General features: G+C 32.1%; 1 pseudogene; it reads left to right on the top strand.

Moving 5' to 3' along the window:
* The first annotated feature begins 6,089 nt into the window (after nt 1-6,089).
* Nucleotides 6,090-12,408, top strand: LOC120173003 (annotated as a pseudogene).
* Nucleotides 12,409-18,095: the final 5,687 nt, after the last annotated feature.

The following is an 18,095-nucleotide window of genomic DNA, read 5'->3' as shown; positions in this document are numbered from 1 at the left end:
CTGATGATAATGACAGCCCAAATGAGCGTGAAAGGAAGAAAACGAGACACTTAACGATATTTAGAGTAAAGACAGGGCTTACTACCACGATTCCCGTGCAAGAAACTCAAAGTACTCTGCAAGTACAAGAAGTAGAGAACTCACAAGAAGCACTGAGTTTGTTGGACCTAATTTCAAGGCAGCATACCTTCTTGTTAGCCAGTATTTTCCCATGACAATCAGAATAATTTTACGGACACTGAAAGAGGTAGCCTTTGCTGAAGCAGTGGCCATTTAAGCTTCCAAGCCATGTAAGGAAGTCTTTCACTGTGTCAACTACGAAGATGATTCAACCAGTTCCAGTAGTTGATCATCAACTGAAATAAAAAAGAGTTTTATTCCCTTGAGTAAAAAAAAGAGAAAGCTTAAGAATCTCTGATCCATACAATCAGTAGTGCAAGATCACTGGATTAAGCCAACAAATGAGCAAATGTCATAAATTTACTATGAAGCTGTCAGTGTTAAAGCATGATCAATTCCAAGGACAAGTCCAGCAGACAAATAATGAGACTCCACCAAAGAAATAAAACAAGAACTAATTCATGTTGCATACATCTTAGACATACTTAAGAGCATCACATTTATCATTTTTCGCATACATAATATTTGCAGCTTTAGAGTCAAGTTTCAACTTCAAGACGAAAGATACTCGATTCAAAAAAGTACCTTCAAAAATTGATGGTAGTTGTTTAACTGTATATTGAAATATTGGCAGACCTTATAATCAACTTCAAACGGGTTAGAGAGCCAATTTAAAATGGATCCAGTTCAACTTAACTCAACGACGAGTGGCTAGTTTCCAGTTAATGTTTTCATGACAAATTTTAACTCCACGATGGATGATATCCGGCTGACAGAATATACCACTTAACTTTCCCGTGAAGGTGAGTCATCTAAAGAATTATGATCGGCTTAGACCTGCGAAGGGGGGCCATCCTTCATTTAGAGGAAATTTACAGCTTAAGTCAAGAAAAATTGTCTATCAGCAAACAACTTTCCAGTTCAGATTTCGAGCTAGATTTTAACTTCGCGGCGAAAGATATTGAACTCGAAATGACACAACTTATACAAGTTTGGATTTCAACTTCATAACGAATGATATCCAACCCAAATCCAATTTGGCGAAGCACTACAACTCGAGATTGGATTTCAACTTCACAACGAAGAACATCCAATTCAAATCTTAACTTCACAGGGAATGAGCCATCCACGATTTTAAATTCATGAAGAAGGATATCGTGCCCAAATGGATTGACTTAGTTTCACAGAAAATGAGTTATCTGTAATAATAGGGGGTTATCTCCCAGTCTATTACAACATAGCTCAAGGCAAGAATGGTTATCTGTCAACAAAAACTTTCGAGTTTGATTTCATTCAGCTCGATGACATATCAACGTATGGTAGCAGCGAGAAACTACTTTTCAGTTGAAGCTTAAACTGAGGTCTTTAAGTCAAGAAGAAGACCTAGGTTGGCTGCGATTTAACAACAAGGAACTATATCCAGTCAAATTTACAATATATCTCAAGGCGAGAAGGGCTATCTGTCAACAAAAACTTCGAGTTTAATTCCATTCAGTTTGAGGGCATATCAACCATATGGTAGCATCGAGGAACTACTATCTGATCGAATTTTCAAACCGATGTCTTTAAATAGAGAATAAGACCAAGGTTGACTACGATTTGCCAACAAGAAGCCATATTCCGATTCAAATTCCCAATAACGATTTCAATTTCAATAAGAATGATATCATTTCAAGATTGACTCAACTTCGCGATGGAGGAGTCATCCGCAACTCAATTTAACAGGGAGTTATTCCTAATTACAATATCAGAGTTAATTTTCAACTCCAAAATGGAGGATATTAAACTCAGGGACCCCTTCATACCAAACGAAAATTTGTGTCTTTTTATCTTTGTCCTATTATTCGTTACACGAAAAATGATAAAGAGGGGCAGTTGTAGACACCCATTTTCGTCGGAGATATTAAGGACTTTGTATTATTATATAGTATAATATATATATATATATATATATATATATATATATATATATATTTCCAAATATAATTTTTGAAAGTATATATTATAAACGTATTTTTGAAAGCGTATATAGTTTTTAAAATGTATTTTGAAATATATAATATATTTTTTTGATTTTTTTGAATATATATAATATATATATATATAATATAGTTTTGAAAACATTTTTGAAAATATATATAAATATAGTTTTACAACGTTTTGAAAATATATATAATATATAGTTTGGAAATTGTTTTTGAAAACGTTATATTTTTTAAAAGGTTTTTTGAAACGTAGTATATTATATTATATAGTTATATATTTCATTTTTTATATTTATTATTTATTTATTTTTATTTTTATTTTTTTCAAGTCTATTTCAAGTCCAAGTTCAGAGCCTAACCGGGTAGCCTGACCCAACAAACCCGGTGGGAGCCCAACAAAGGAGAAAATGGCCTGAACCAGTCTAATATATTAGGGTTTCGGGAACCCAAGCATTAGCGCCGCATAATGGTCAACAACCGAAGGGTCACAAACGACCTGAATCACGCATGCTGAGATTCTCGACGTTTGAATAGGGATAGCTCAGGACTGCACCATCCCGAGTATTCAGCAACAACATCAGTCATCCTGATTTAATCGAGAAACGGGTGTAAACGACCTCCGAAGCAAATGGAGAACAACCCCGACTGGGGGCTATAAATGCTTCATCGGGGAGCTTGAAAGGGGAATAACGATCTAAAAAGAAAAAACAACAAGAGCCCAAGCAGCAAAATACCATGGTGCAAGCTACCAGAAAATACCAATACAAAAACCAAGCCAAAACAAAAGCGAAAATAAAGCAAAACAATCGAAGACAAGATCAAAAAAAAAACTCGAAGCTTTGTTACATCACGAACATTCAGAGGTATATAGGAGAATCGTTGGAGAGACAAAGGCACCGGAAAACGAAACGTTTTCTCCCAAAAAAGGTAAAAATCAAACGTTTCTTCGTAGATCTACGCCGGTGTGGTACCTTTTAGGGCAATCGAGTTTCGGATTGGTGTTAAAGGAGTCGGGAGGAGCATTTTGGTGAAGTTAAATTTTTTTCGGCCATCGCACTAGGCGGCAGAGTGTGGCCGGGGAAGGTGACCGGCCTTCTGTCTGATGGTTTTTTGGGGGAGAGGGTTGAGAGTTTTTTTTAGAAGTGAGATTTTTTTGATGTTTTTATAAGAGAGGGACTAAAGTGAAAATATAAAATTCTTAAATTATTTTTGTTGTCCCTATAACTTTGGTGTGTAATTCATTTTGGTCACCAATTTCAATTTTGCCTTCGAAATTTCAATTAATTCAATTTAATCCTTCATTATATTTATTACATTTTACAATTCAGTCCCTAACTTTTTTTCTTGCAGCTCATTTTTAGTATAAATCCAATTCATAAATTTTTAATTTATTTGAATTAGATCCTTTTTTATTTTCTATTTATTGATTTTTTAACTTTTTTAAAATTCTTTTTAAAAGCATTTTTTATATTATCTTTTAGCATTTTTTTATATTTTTTCCCTTTATTATTATTGTTTTCTCTCTTTTAAATATTTAATATTTTTTCTAATTTTATTTAATATTTTTTTAAAAAACATTTTTTCCTTATTTTCCTAATTTAACCCTTTTGTTCTTCTCCTTTATTTATTTATAATATTCTTTTTACCTTTTTTGTAGAGGTAATTTCAATCGATAAAAGGTAAGTAATTCGAATTGAGTCTTTAAATTTTAATTTTCGCAATTAAGACAACCGATAAATTAAAATGGTACCGAAATGGCAGTTCAATAGTACTAATCCTTCCTTGATTGTAACCGACTCCTGAATCTGACATATTTCTGGTAAAACGCTGATCTGGTAAGATGGTGTCCGATCAACCCAAATATTTCTTAAATGATCGGTGACAGCTCTAACATGTTGTATTTAAGTCGAAGCTCAATTCCGGGCCCACCTGAAAGACGGTTGCGGCATTTGTATTTATCATAAAATGATATTAAATAACCAAATAATTAACAATAAATATTATTGGAAAATTAATATATAATATGGAAAATTCTACAGCTCACATCATACACCACAACATACCACTAAAACGACGTACCAAAACACACCAATAGCTAAATTATCTTTACTAAGTAAATATTAAAAGGGTAAATTACACATTTTGTATCTAAATTATCATTTTTGTTTCGTTTTAGTATCTAATTTTTTTTTAAAATAACGACAATGTTTTTGTGGCATAACATGCCAAATTTTTTTAATTATCAAATCACTTTTTTTTATTCGTTGATACTTTTTAATTAATTTTATTCAACTAATTAGATGGTGACACGTGTCACAACCATGTCACTACCATGGGGATAAAAAGTTAGGAATCACTCTTGCTCCTACTATGAATTGAATTTGATTGTCTTACATGAAAAACAAATCACTCAACCAATGAGCTAAGTTAATCATTTAGTTAAATTTCATCACATTTTATATTTAACTTATATAATGGTATCACAACAAAATCAATATTTTGTTTAAAAATACTTACTTATTCATTATTAAATAAAAAGACTAAATTTTCACTTTATTTAAAAATAAAAATAATTTATATGTTTTTATTTAAAAATAAAAATAATTTATATGTTTTTATAAAAAAATATATATGAAATAATTATAAAAAAGTATATTTATAATATTATAAAAATATTTATTTATTTTTAAAATAGAATTAATTATTTATTTGAAATAATATTATTTTTAAATTATATATTTAATTTTAAATAATTTTAAGTTTAGAGTAAATTATATGTTCAGTATCCAACTATTACTTTGGTTCTGCACAATATTATTTTTAAATTATCTATAATATTATTTAAAATTAAATAGATAATTTAAAAATAATATTATGTAAAATAAATAATTAATATTATTTTAAATAAATAAACAATATGATTTTAAAAATATAAATAAATATAATTTCATAATATTATACATATACTTTTAGAATAATAAAATAAATATATATAAATAATTATTTAATTATTTTTTATTTTCAAATAAAGTAAAAAATTATTTTTTAATTTAATAATGATATGAGTGAGTATTAAGTTTGATATAATGAAAATAGATTTACATTATAGTTGAATGACTAAACTTTCAATCATTAATTTAAATTGTGACATATTCAAATTTTATAATTATTGAAAAATATTGCTTTTGTGATGCTACTATTATATAAGTTAAATACAAGATATGATAAAAATAATTTAAATACTAGTTTAATTAAATGGTTGAGTACCATTCATTTCATGCTAAGAACTAGAATACTTTCATTTTATTTTATCCTCATAGTTGATGACACGTGTCACCATTTAATTGCTTAAATAAAATTAATTAAAAATTGCTGACGAAGAAATAAAAATATGATATGAAAATTTTAAAAAAATATATAAAATTGACGTGTCATGTCACATCAGATTTATCGTTAATAGTTTTAAAAAAATAAAATTTATGTACTAAAACGAAATAAAAATGATAATGTAGGTACTAAATGTATAATTTATCCTTTTAATTTTTACTTAATAAGAACAATTTAATTAGCGGTGTATTTCGGTGCATTGTTTTAATGATGTGTTGTGGTACGTGCACCGTAGACACATCCAATATAATATATATAAATCTGCTTACATTAATATTAAACAAAGTGAATTTTATTTACATTAAAAATTTTATATAGAATTAATATTTTAATAATTAAAATTTTAATTTATTAATACTATTATATTTTATATACATGTAAATTTTTGTATCAATATGATATATTTATTTTGTCGATCTAAAATAATATTCGTGTTGATAAATATTTAACAATTGAAATTTTAGGGTCGAGTATGGGCCAATAAATCTAAGCCTTGAATTAAATGATAGCATGAAAACCCCATTTAGCCCGATCTAAACCGGCATTTTCAAAAATTCAATCTCATTTCGCGCCAATTCATATGAATCAACAAAAACAATGGACGATCTCTGCAAATCCTCTATGAAGTTCTTCTCCGATCAAGAGATCCGTTACGCCGACATCCTCTTTCCTCATGAGGTAATACTTCATCTACCATGCATTCATCATTTTTTTTATTCTCTTTTGTCAATTATCCAAAAAGATGAAAATTCATCTGTTCCAGGTACAAGCCAGAATCCAAGTAGCGTTCCTTAATTTCCTCAAGGTCTTGAGCTCTCCTGATCCTGAAATCTCCAATATCTCTCTGGTAACTAAAAGTTTCCGTGTTTGTTCGCTGAAAGAAAAAAGTGTGAAATATTTTTTCTGAGTTAATCCCCCCGGCGGATGATGTATAGATCAATAGGAAATCGAGTAACAGTAAAGCGAGTGAAGGGATCTTGACTGATGTTTCGTGGATTTTTCTGTCTCACTTTTTTTGCACAAGAACATTGATGAGAGCTAACGCTGCTAAGCCCTTTATTAGAGGTAAATGGTTCTCAGATTTAATTTTTACCCATATTTCTTTTTGTTCTAAATTGAATTGGTTCTTCATCTTAATCCCTACTGAAAATGAAGTGTGGAAGGTTAAGGAAATGTGCTTTAAGATTCTGGTTCAAGAGAAACAAGTTGCTCTGTGATTCACCAGATTACTTCTCATCTCAGTCGCAGGTCAATAGTACAATCCAAGGTCACTTATCGGAGTTCTCAGTCGTTTATTAATGATTTCACTCTATGTTTGTGTTCGAAGGAAAACTTTTCATTATCATATTAATGCTTGAATTGATTGAGAATTTTGTGCCAAAGATGTTGTAGCATTGCTTCGGTGCAGCCGTTACAATCTTGGAATCATGGCATCTAGCAAAGGACTTGTTGCTGGCCGTATCTTGTTCAGGCAAATCAATCTCTTTCCTTCTTATTTTATTGCATTGCAAATGTCAGGGATTTAAATTGTGGTTGCGGTCACATTTTTGGTCGCATTGTGTAACCAGTGTTATTGAAGTCATTGCAAGTATCACAGTCGTGCAATAACAATTTTAGACAACACCGTTACCGTCATATAATGGCTGCTATTCTGATGGAGGACAGCTATTTAAATCCCTGGCAAATATCACTAATAATGCTGAGGAAATAATTGATGAAATTTTATATGTGGCTTGCTTATTTGATTTATAATGTTGTGCAAATATGGGTCATTTCTTGCTTATGGACCATGTGCAGGAGCCAAATCAAGAGGCTGTAGATTGTTCTTCTTGTGGCTCTTCTGGATATGCAATTTCAGGTGACCTGAAGTTGTTAGAGAGTTTGATTATGAATACGGATGACCGCTATATTATTGTAGTTGAAAAGGTGCTTTTTTTTTTTCCATCAAAACCCAAAGTAGTCATAACTATGAATTTATTATCTCTGCATCCAATTGAACAACATTTTCCATGATTTTGCTTTAAAGCATGCAATATTCCAGCGATTGGCAGAGGATCATGTATTTAACCAAATTCCAAGCATTCTTCTCACAGCTGAAGGCTACCCAGATATTGCTACAAGGTACCCATTTTCTAGTTTACTAAGCCTATTATCATTTGGAGATGCTTATTTGTAATCACCTCCTTGAATGTTACAGATTTCTTCACCGAATGAGTCGGGCTTTCCCAGAATTACCCATTTTAGCGCTGGTTGACTGGTATGGATCACATATAAGAACCAATGACTTCTTTTGTTGTGTTTTTCCCTTCATCCATAGTAGCTGTTACGGATGTTGTGAACTTTACGACATGATTTGTTTCTTAAAAGTAACTATGATTTTAAGTTACGAATGCGATTATGATTCAATGGTGACCTTAAAAACGTTACAATGTTGTTATGTTGAGTTGTAGCTGCTATTTAATACTAATTCCTTAGTTTTAAAAGGTGCGCCTTGGGCCTGGGTCGAAACAATTGCATCTCGTGGTAGAGGCGAGGTGAGGAATGGTGAGCGTGCGCCTTTTGCGCATTTCAAGATGGGCGCGGACGTGGGCGCGGGTGCTTCTGTGCCTTGAGTAGGTGGAGCGGTTAAAGTAAAAAAATAAATGTTATATTATTTTTTATTTAATAATAAACTTACCCAATCCTTTTAACTCTAAACCATTCCCAATTTTTACCCAATCCTCACCGGCTGTCTTTTCTTCTGCCCAAGTACGTCTTTCACCCTCTTTAAATCTCTAATCTTTTTTTTTTCAAAATCTTTGAATCTTCTCTTCTGCGGTTGTCTTCTACTCTTCTCTTCTTCCCAAGTTTCTTCCAACGGCTGTTATTTTTCTTTTCCACTTAAATAATGTCCCATTTCTTAGATTTTTATTTGTTGATCGCAAATGAATATTTATTTGTTGAATATTGAATTTTTATTTATATTTGTTGAATATTGGGCTTTTTTAAATGAAAGTTTTAGTGTAGAAGATATTTGCTTATATTGTTTATATTTGTTAATCATAGATTACAGATTATTTATATTGTTTATATTAAATTTAAAAATTGAGATTTGAGACCAAGGTGACAACCTTCGATTTGGACTAATGTCACATTCGACAATTAAGTTGACACAAAACTGATCTATTTGCAGTAATGTCTCCTCGTTGGGCATATACCTACACCAAATAGAACACAAAACTACAATATAAAATAGGCCTTATAAATCTTGGAACTTATGATATTTAAATTTTTATTTTATTTGTACTCTCAGAACACAAAACTACAATACAAATGTTTTTTATTAAATTTCAGTTTGTTTATATTGTTGATCGCAAATTAATGAACAATTATTAAACTTTTATTTATATTTGTTGAACATTGTTTATTTTTTTATTTCAGTTTGTTGAAAATTGGACTCAGAGACAAATTCTACTGGTGGATCAACGGGTAATTTAGATCCGGTAAAAAAATATGGAAAACCATATCCTACAAATAAAAACAATTTTACTTGTGAGTTTTGCGGAAATGTTACTAAAGGGGGCACAACGAATGAAACAACATTTGGTTGGAGGATTCAGAAATGTAATCAAATGCCTTAAATGTCCCAAACATGTGAAGGAAGAAGTGAAGGATTTTATGGTGAAGAAGGTTGAGGCAAAGGCCTCAAATTTGATGATGTCCGAAGAATCTCTTCATGATGTCGACGATTATGATAGAGAAGAAGAAAAGATTGAGATATTGAACATAGGTGGCGGTGGTTTAAGTCAAAAGAGTGGGAAACAATTACCCAAAAAACCAAGGCTTAAGGGTCTAATGGATTTGTTTGTTTAATCTCTTAGAGCTAATCCGAACAAAGAGGGAGGCATACATGCAACTTGTGCTAAGAAATTAAGGGAGAAAACTTATACTTCGATTACTAGGTTTTTTATGATGTCGGAATTACATTCAATGTGACAAATTATCCTAGCTTCAAGGAGACGTGTGAAAGTATTGGACAATTTGGGCCTAGATTGAAACCACCAAGTATGTACGAGCTTAGAGTTCCCCTCCTTAAGAAAGAAGTGGATGACACCCATAAGATTATGGAGTATCACAAAAAAGTATGGGCGCTAAAAGGGTGTTTAATTTTATCAAACAGATGTTAACTCTCCAAAGGGTTTGATGTTTATTAAATCTATGGATGTTTCGGAGATTGTTAAGGATGTTAACATGTTGTTTAAAGTGCGTGATGAAATGGTGAAGAAAGTAGGCGAGAAAAATATGGTCCAAGTGGTAACGAATGATGCATCTAACTATGTCAAAGCCGGTAAAAATCTTAAATTATTTACTTTTTTCCTTTATTTTTTTGTTTTATTCAAGTTACTTATTATTGTTTTAATAACTTATAGTAAAATTGTTAATGGTCGCAAGAGCAAATCTATATTGGATTCCATGTGCGACGCATTGCATCGATTTAATGTTGGAGGATATTGGAGATATTCCAATGGTGAAGAATGCACTGAAGAAGTGCATGGTCATGAATGGCTATATATATAATCACATTTACGACATCAGAGAAATTTGCATAAGTTGGTAGTTACTAGATTTGCGACATCTCTCATCACGCTTGCCCAATTCCATAAGCAAATAAACAACTTGAGAAAGATGATTACTTCTCAAGAATGGAATGAATCTAAGTGGCCAAAGGAAACGGGAGAAAAAAAGATGGTATCCTACATTCTACAAGAAACCTTTTGGAGGAATGTACTCTATGCGCTTAAGTTAATAGGACCTCTTGTGAAGTTTTTGAGAATGATTGATGGAGAAAAGAAACCACCTATGGGGTACATTTACAAAGCCATGGATAGAGTTAAGGAGGCTAATAGTAAGAGCTTTGCAATGAAGGAGGAGAATTATAACAAAGCTTTTGAATGTATCTATAAAATATGGAATTGTCAACTTCACCAACATTTACATGTAGCCGGTTACTTTTTAAACCCGGAGCTCATTTATGATAATTCTGATACTTCATCTTGTGAAGAAGTTATGAGGGTTTTATATGAATGTATTGCAAGGTTGAATCCAAAGATTAAAATTCAAGACAAAATCAGTGCAGAATTAGAGCTATATCAAAATGCCCAAGACCTTTTTGGTTTACAGATGGCTATTAGACAAAGAAAGACTAAATCTCCATTTATTAACCTATAATATTTTGCCATTTTTTTTCTTTAAAATTATTAACTAATAAGTTTATAATATTATTTTTTTTACAGTGGAATGATGGTCTACATATGGAGCTTCAACTCCAAACCTCCAAAAATTTGCTATTAAAGTCCTTAGTCTCACTTGCAGTGCTACTAGTTGTGAAAGGAATTGGTGTGTCTTTCAGTTTGTAAGAAATTATCTTTTCCTATTTATTTCCTATCATAACATTTTATAAATCTTTTACTTAATAATTTATTTAAATTTTTACTTCTCGCAGCTTCATACAAAGAAGAGAAATAGATCGACACAAGGATGATTAAATGATTTAGTCTTTGTGAAATGATTTAGTAGAGCTACCGGAGCCCATGATCCTAGTTATTTGACTAGAGCATCAAGGTTCAATGCCAGAACTTCTAATCATCTTCTAGATTTGATAAAGGAAAAGTAAAATGCGCAACTACTAGCTCTTCTCAAAGTTTTGGTCCATGATGATGAAGATGATATGAAAGAGGATATTAGTGAAGATGAAGATTATGGAGGAGATGACAGTTTTGATGAGTATGATTTGGAATAGTGAAGTATTAGAGTGCTTAAGTATTTAATGTTTAAGTTCTATTTTGTTGTGTGTCAAACAAAAAATTAGAAACTTTACGTCTTCAAGACTTCAACAATTATGTTTTCTTTTTGTTCATTCATCTTTCTTATATTTGAACTATGCTTTCGTATTAATTTATGTTGTTAGTGTATGGTATTGAATATTTTAATATTTAAGTGCCCACAATATGATTATAATGTTTTTTGTACACATGTTATATAATTGATTTACAGGTTTTTTAGAACAAAAATGCGCCTCGCCTACGAAAGGCATGCGCCTTGCGCCTAGACTCCAGAGACCCTTTGCGCCTCCGTACGCCTTGCACCTTGCACCTTTTAAAACTAAGATTCCTTACTTGTACATGGAATCTTCATTCTCTAATATATGTGCACCATGGACAGTGATGAACTTCAACTTAGAACCATTTCAGGAACCCAGCTGGATTAGTTATATTGTCTACTTATAAGTTTGGAAGAATAGGGATGGGTCTAGAGGCATATAGATACGGTATTATTTCCTTGCCGTCATGCCACTTTGCACCCATTTTCTTGTTTACAATGTAAAAACAGTGATATTTTCTATGCACCATTCAGATTGAAACGTGAAAGTGGCTGGCACTGACAGGGGATGATCTACAACTGATACCTGAACAGTCTTTATCTCCATTAAAGCCACGCGACCTCCAAATCGCTAGAAGTCTGGTTTCCTCACCAATCTTGCAGGTGCAGTACCTGTATCAGTTAATAGTCAGGAATTCAAATCACGGATGCGGTCATGTTTTCGGTTACGCTGTGTTTATCGCGATTACGATCACAACGGATGTTATTACAGTGAATCATACAATAACAATATCGGACAGTACCACTACCGCTATTTAGCTAGAACTATTAAAATAGTGCGGACCCCTATTTAAATCTCTGGTAATTGATAACGATAACCCTATTGCCTTCGTATTTTTGAGAGTTAAATAGTGATCTACAGGATAATTACAGGCAAGAACTGGAACTGATGATGCAGAGTGGTCGGAGAGCAGAGATCGAAGGTCTGTATTTCCAAGGCTACGATTATTTAGGTAAGTATATAGCGAAGAAAAATGTTCAAGCCAATTACATCTGAAAATAGCGGCCATTGTAAAAGAAGCGTATATCAAAACTACCACCGGTAAAACAGAAATACTTAGATAAATTCTGTTGGGTGTAGGGTTTAAAGAGCTGGAAGAGAGTTAGCTTCACCAAGTCTGAAATTTTCTAGTGTGCCTGCATGCTTGTTGTCATTCCTTGCAACTCTCATCTCTCTCTAAACTATAATGGACATTAACCTAATTAAACAATACAAATGAAGCATAATTATTATTTAGAAAAATGAATTTCTAAAAAAAACATCATGAATTTTCAAATATTATAAAATGATTTTCTTTTAAAATTTAGGGCGATTATAAGATTAATATTTTTCTCGGAATGTTTTTAGCTGCAATTGATTAAATTCGAGACTTCTAGAAAAAACATTAACTTTACTATTGAGATGACTCTATAGGTTCTTATAAAATAATATTTAAATTTATTAAACTATTATAAAATAGTCTTTGCGACGTTTTAAATAATAATAAATTATTAAGTTTTAATAATAATTTTATAAAATTTTGATAAGTTTAATAATAATTAAGTGTCATGATACATTAATAATTTTAATTCTTAAATTTTTAGCATGCTATCAATTAGTTTTTGTTTTTCTCCATGATTGTTTGTTTTCATTGTTTATTACCATCGTTACGTCTAATTATTGACGATGATAAAAGAATAGTGAATGATGAAGAACAAATAATTTGGAACAAGCATAAATACTAAATTGATAAAAAAACATACATATAGAACGTTAAATTAGTTAAATTTTTTTCAAATTAAGATTAAATTGATAGAATGTATACATTTTTTAAGATTGAAACTATTAATATACCGGACCACTTAAATATTACGTCTAATATTTTTTTTAGTTGAAACAAGTAAAAGGGGCCGCCTAGTTGGCCGTTCCATCCATTAGCAACAACTCCTCAACTTCCTTAGGACAATCTTGCAGAAAATTCGTGTCTTCATGATGTTTCCACATCTGCTTGACAATGAAATCAATAAAGCGATTGGCCTCTCTAGGTATGTGCTTCAGATCAACCACCCAATTTCTCTTTAAAAGTTTCTCAATGTGTTGCAGAGTAGTTCACTTCCTGTGTTCACTCGATCTGTTATTGATAAGGTTGACAACTTCTTTATTATCAGATTCCAAAATCACGTTCCTTTCTCCCCTCGTCCAAACAATTTTTAAGCCCTCATGGATACCCACAATTCTGTTTCCAGAATAAAACAAATCCATATTTTTCTGTCAAAACCCCAACGCCAGTTCCCATTATAATCTCTTACAACCACTCCACACATAGCTTCTCCAGTGTTCTGTCGATTGGTTCCATCTGTGTTTATCTTGCAACAATTTATATCTGGTTTCTGTCATTTGCACAGGGTTTTTCTGGTTTGTGTGCTACCAGAATTAGTTGTATCAGAGTTCTGTAATTCTTGGGTAAGTCTTCTAGCTTGTTGGATAACTGATTCCCTTTCAATCATTTTTGGGTCGAAGATCGTCTGATTTCTTCTCTTCCAAATGTATCAAATTATTGAGCTGAAGAAGGTTGGCCAATTCTCAACTCTTGGCGAAGGGGATTGGGTAGCTTCAAGGTTCTCGATGATTCACTCTTTAATATTGTTGCTTAGGAATTTATCCATATTCTGGGTATCTATCAGGTCTGCCCATATCGACGATGTTTTAGGACAGAATCTCAGCATATGGTTAACGTCTTCTATCTCATAATTACACATAGGGCAGCTTTCGTCCATCGTCATATGCCTTCGCGTTCTTTCTGAATTGGTCAGAATTCTACTTCTTCCATCGTCACATGTTTGTACTATTTTTTTTAACTAAATGACTACGCTGTAATATTTGGAGAAAATATGATCCGTTTGTAATTTGACAAATAATCGAGTGACCTGATATGTAGCTTAACCTATTAATTATGGCCGCAAACGGAGTCAACAGGGAAAGTGAAAAGCTTGAAACTGTTCAACAAGAAAAAAAAAGCCCCGTTTCTGCCTAGACAAGGATTTCAACGGCGATCATCATCAACTCCGATCCCACCAAAACAATTCAATTTTGTTGCCCATACATCGTAATATCGTCGGCGTCTGCTTCTCCACTTGGAGATTCAATTTCAGCACCTGCTACTTCAGTTGCAGTAAATGGACCCACCACCTCCTTTAGAATGGGTTCTGATCATTCATTGGTGGGATTAGCATTCCTCATGATAGAGGGCGTGAGGCTCATTCTGATGGTATTTTCTCATTTATTCTTTCCTATTTCACTTAATTTCTCCGATTTGAAATTTTCCTAAATTTGATTTTGATGCTAAGTTCTAACTACATGGGTGGATTAAAATGTTGCAGGCGATTCATTGTGTTGTGGATGCAAATCCTGGGAGCTTTAGGCCTTCCTGATATAGCCTAGGGCATGTATTCCCAGATCCTGACCCAGAATGGAAGTGGGCTGCACCTTCCGTCTATATCAAAGAAGCTGTAAGTATTTCTTTGGTTTACATTATGGGTAATTATGAGATATTCGTCTTTTTTATCATTTAAAAAAAATAATCATATTACTCTATAAATTATTTTTTACGATAAATTACACAAATAATCCCCTGATTATAAGGTATTATTTTATTAAATCTTTTAACTATTAAAAATTACATAATAGTATGTCGATATTGTTGTGCGTTAGGTAAGAGAGAGCCGTAGTATGGTACATATTCAGTCCAATTTGGAGGATGCTATAAAGAAGGAGAAAGAGAAGGAAGATGAAGCAGAAAGAGGACGAGAAGAAATAGAAGTAGGAGTAAGATGGGGAAAACCGACAACGAATGAGGTTATAGGAGAGGAGAAATAGGAAGAGGGAGAGGACTAAAGGAGGAGGAGAGGAGGAAATATTAGCATGCATGTAACTATATTGTTGATATCAACTTGATGCACACTTTAAAATCATATTCTCACTATCAGAAAATTGAATGTTTCAAAGTTGTTGCATAATAAATATTCACAGAATTAATGCATAAATAAACGTAAGAATGAAACAAACAATAATAATGCATAATAATCATTAAGCAAGAAATTAAGACAGTAATGGAACAGTGCCACTCCCCCTCCTCCAAAACTTTTTTATCATTAAAAAAAATATAGAGATGAATACTTATATAGACCTTCAAGCTTTAATTTATTTTGATTTTTTTCTTCTTATTTTTTATTATTAATTATATTTTTCTCGTTAACTTTAGAATCCTGACTTCTTCTGTAACATCCTCAATATCGGGTTAGTAATTAAAGTGTAAGATTTTAAAATTCAATGACCATATTAAATAAATTGAAAAGTGAAGGAATTAATTGAAAGATGTTGGTGTATGATTAATTAGTAAATGAATGAGAAGTAAAAGGGTAAATGGGTCATTGAACAAGGGATAATGATTAAATAATTAAATAATGATGGTGGGTATTTTATAAACCCACGTGAAACATAATTTGGGGAGATATTTCTCTTCTTCTTCATCTTCATCTCACAACCGTGAAACACTCCAAGCTCAAGGTAAGTTTGATTTCTTTTGGTTAATCCTTCAAATTCAAGCATGGTTTTGATTCATGAAGCTTTAGGAAATATGATGGAAGAAAAAAGGGGCTTAGAAACTCAAAGAGTTTTGAGTTATGAAAGATTAAAGAGAATGAGTTTCAAAGTGAATTTCTGAAAAATAGTTAATAAGTGAATTTAGAAATTGAATTTGACTTATCATAGGTGTGAATAATAAGTTATAAGTGTTAGAAATAAGTTTGGAGAACATGGAAAATTTGGTATGATTCTTAGCTTTAAGAATTTGAATGAAGTATTGGAGATAATAAGGTGTGTGAATGATAGAAGTTAGTTAAAATGGTCGTAGTTGAATTTAATGGTATGAAAGGAGTTTTGTACGAGGAAATTCAGTGATGAGTTGATGAATTTTCGGGTGAAAATTCCAGAACGTAATAAGGGTACCGATACCCTAAGGAGGGTATCGATACCCCCTAAAGGAAAAGTTGAAGTTTGGTTCATTAAGTCATTTAAGCTATTAGTATCAAATTATAAGGTTTAGGCTTTTGATAATTGTCTCAAAAATTATGTTTATGTAGATATCGAGCCTAAACGAGTTTCAGAACAAGGGACAAGTAAGATCGATCGAGGAAAAGACAAAGAGATATAGGTGAGTGCATATGCAAAACATGATTATAGAAATATATTCAGTTCTAGACTTGTGATAAGTCTAGATTTTATATCTTGATACATGATTACATTCCGTATTATGATACATGATATGAATTCACATTATATGCATTATGTGACATGAATATGCAGGAAAAGTTATATGAGCTATGTGTCTACGCAGTCCTTCGGGACAAATTCTACGTGGTCCTTCGGGACATATATGTATTCTTTGGAACATGTAAGAGGTCTTTTGAGATACCTACTTGATCCTTGGTATATGTATATGATTTTTAAGGAATTTCTAAGTGGTCCTTATGGACAATCTTACATGGCACTACGGTGCATTTCTACGTGGTCCTTCGGGACAAATTCTACGTGGTACTTCGGTGCAAATTTATACGAGATGTGGTGACAACATAGTGCACAACCTCACAATACTCACATAGCTCAGGTTCTCAGTATTGTATCATGGGCTATTGAATCTATTGAACTTATTAATATTAATTCATGATGGTTAATTTGATGAGATTATTGGTAAGATACATTGTTATGCAGCTTACATGAATTGTATCTAGGATTTCATTACATTTTATCTTATTATGGGAACATCATTATATTTCATTGTTATTATTATTATTATGCCTCGCTAAGTGTATGACTTAGCGTGTAAGTGATTTACACGTAGGTACCAAGAACCAAGAATAGCATAAATAGGAGTGACAAGAACAACAAAACTACTAGAAGATCAGATCAGAAGTAACTGATAAAGTATGTATTTTGATTGTATGTAGTATGTTAGCATGCAAGAAATGTTTTAGTATGAACGCTCTGATCGACTTTTCTAATGTTTTAAACGTATATATGTAAATGAAAATTTTGTATAGAGATGAAAGGTTAAATTTTAAGAGTTTATGTATGTTTTACGGAAGTACTGTAGCAGTATTGTATCAGTACTGTAACAGTACTGATACAATACTGTAGCAGTACTGTAGTAGGGGAATCGGTTCCTTGTAGCAGGGTATCAGTTCCCTGTTAACAATCTGGAAAATTTTAACATTTGGGTACTGTTCATGGTACTGTTCATACCGTATAGTTCTGTTCATACCGTATTTTACTGTTCACAAAATGTATATTTTCTTAAATTGGTTATAATTAATATAATTTAATAATATATTATCGTATTTTCTTAATATAAGTTCAAATATTTTGTTATTTGGTAAGAATATTGTTTTAAAAAGGCAATGTGACATCTCGGACTCGTATTCGGGTCGGGTGCGGGTTGGGGGTGTTACATTTAATGGCATCAGAACTAAGATTTAGTCGATTCTAGGCATAAACTAGAGTCTAGAGTGTCGTATAATGTATACATGCCAAAAAAATAGTGAAAACTTCTTATATGATAGAATAGTAAGTATGTTGTGTTGCTAATAGAATGATATGGTTGTGTTTTTATATATATCCGGACACGATAGTTCTAGAAGTGAAGCGGG

Source organism: Hibiscus syriacus, unplaced genomic scaffold, assembly GCF_006381635.1.
Source record: "Hibiscus syriacus cultivar Baekdansim isolate YM2019G1 unplaced genomic scaffold, ASM638163v2 tig00111938_pilon, whole genome shotgun sequence".
NCBI classification, from domain to species: Eukaryota; Viridiplantae; Streptophyta; class Magnoliopsida; order Malvales; family Malvaceae; genus Hibiscus; species Hibiscus syriacus.
This window is presented reverse-complemented; position numbering and strand designations above follow the sequence as displayed.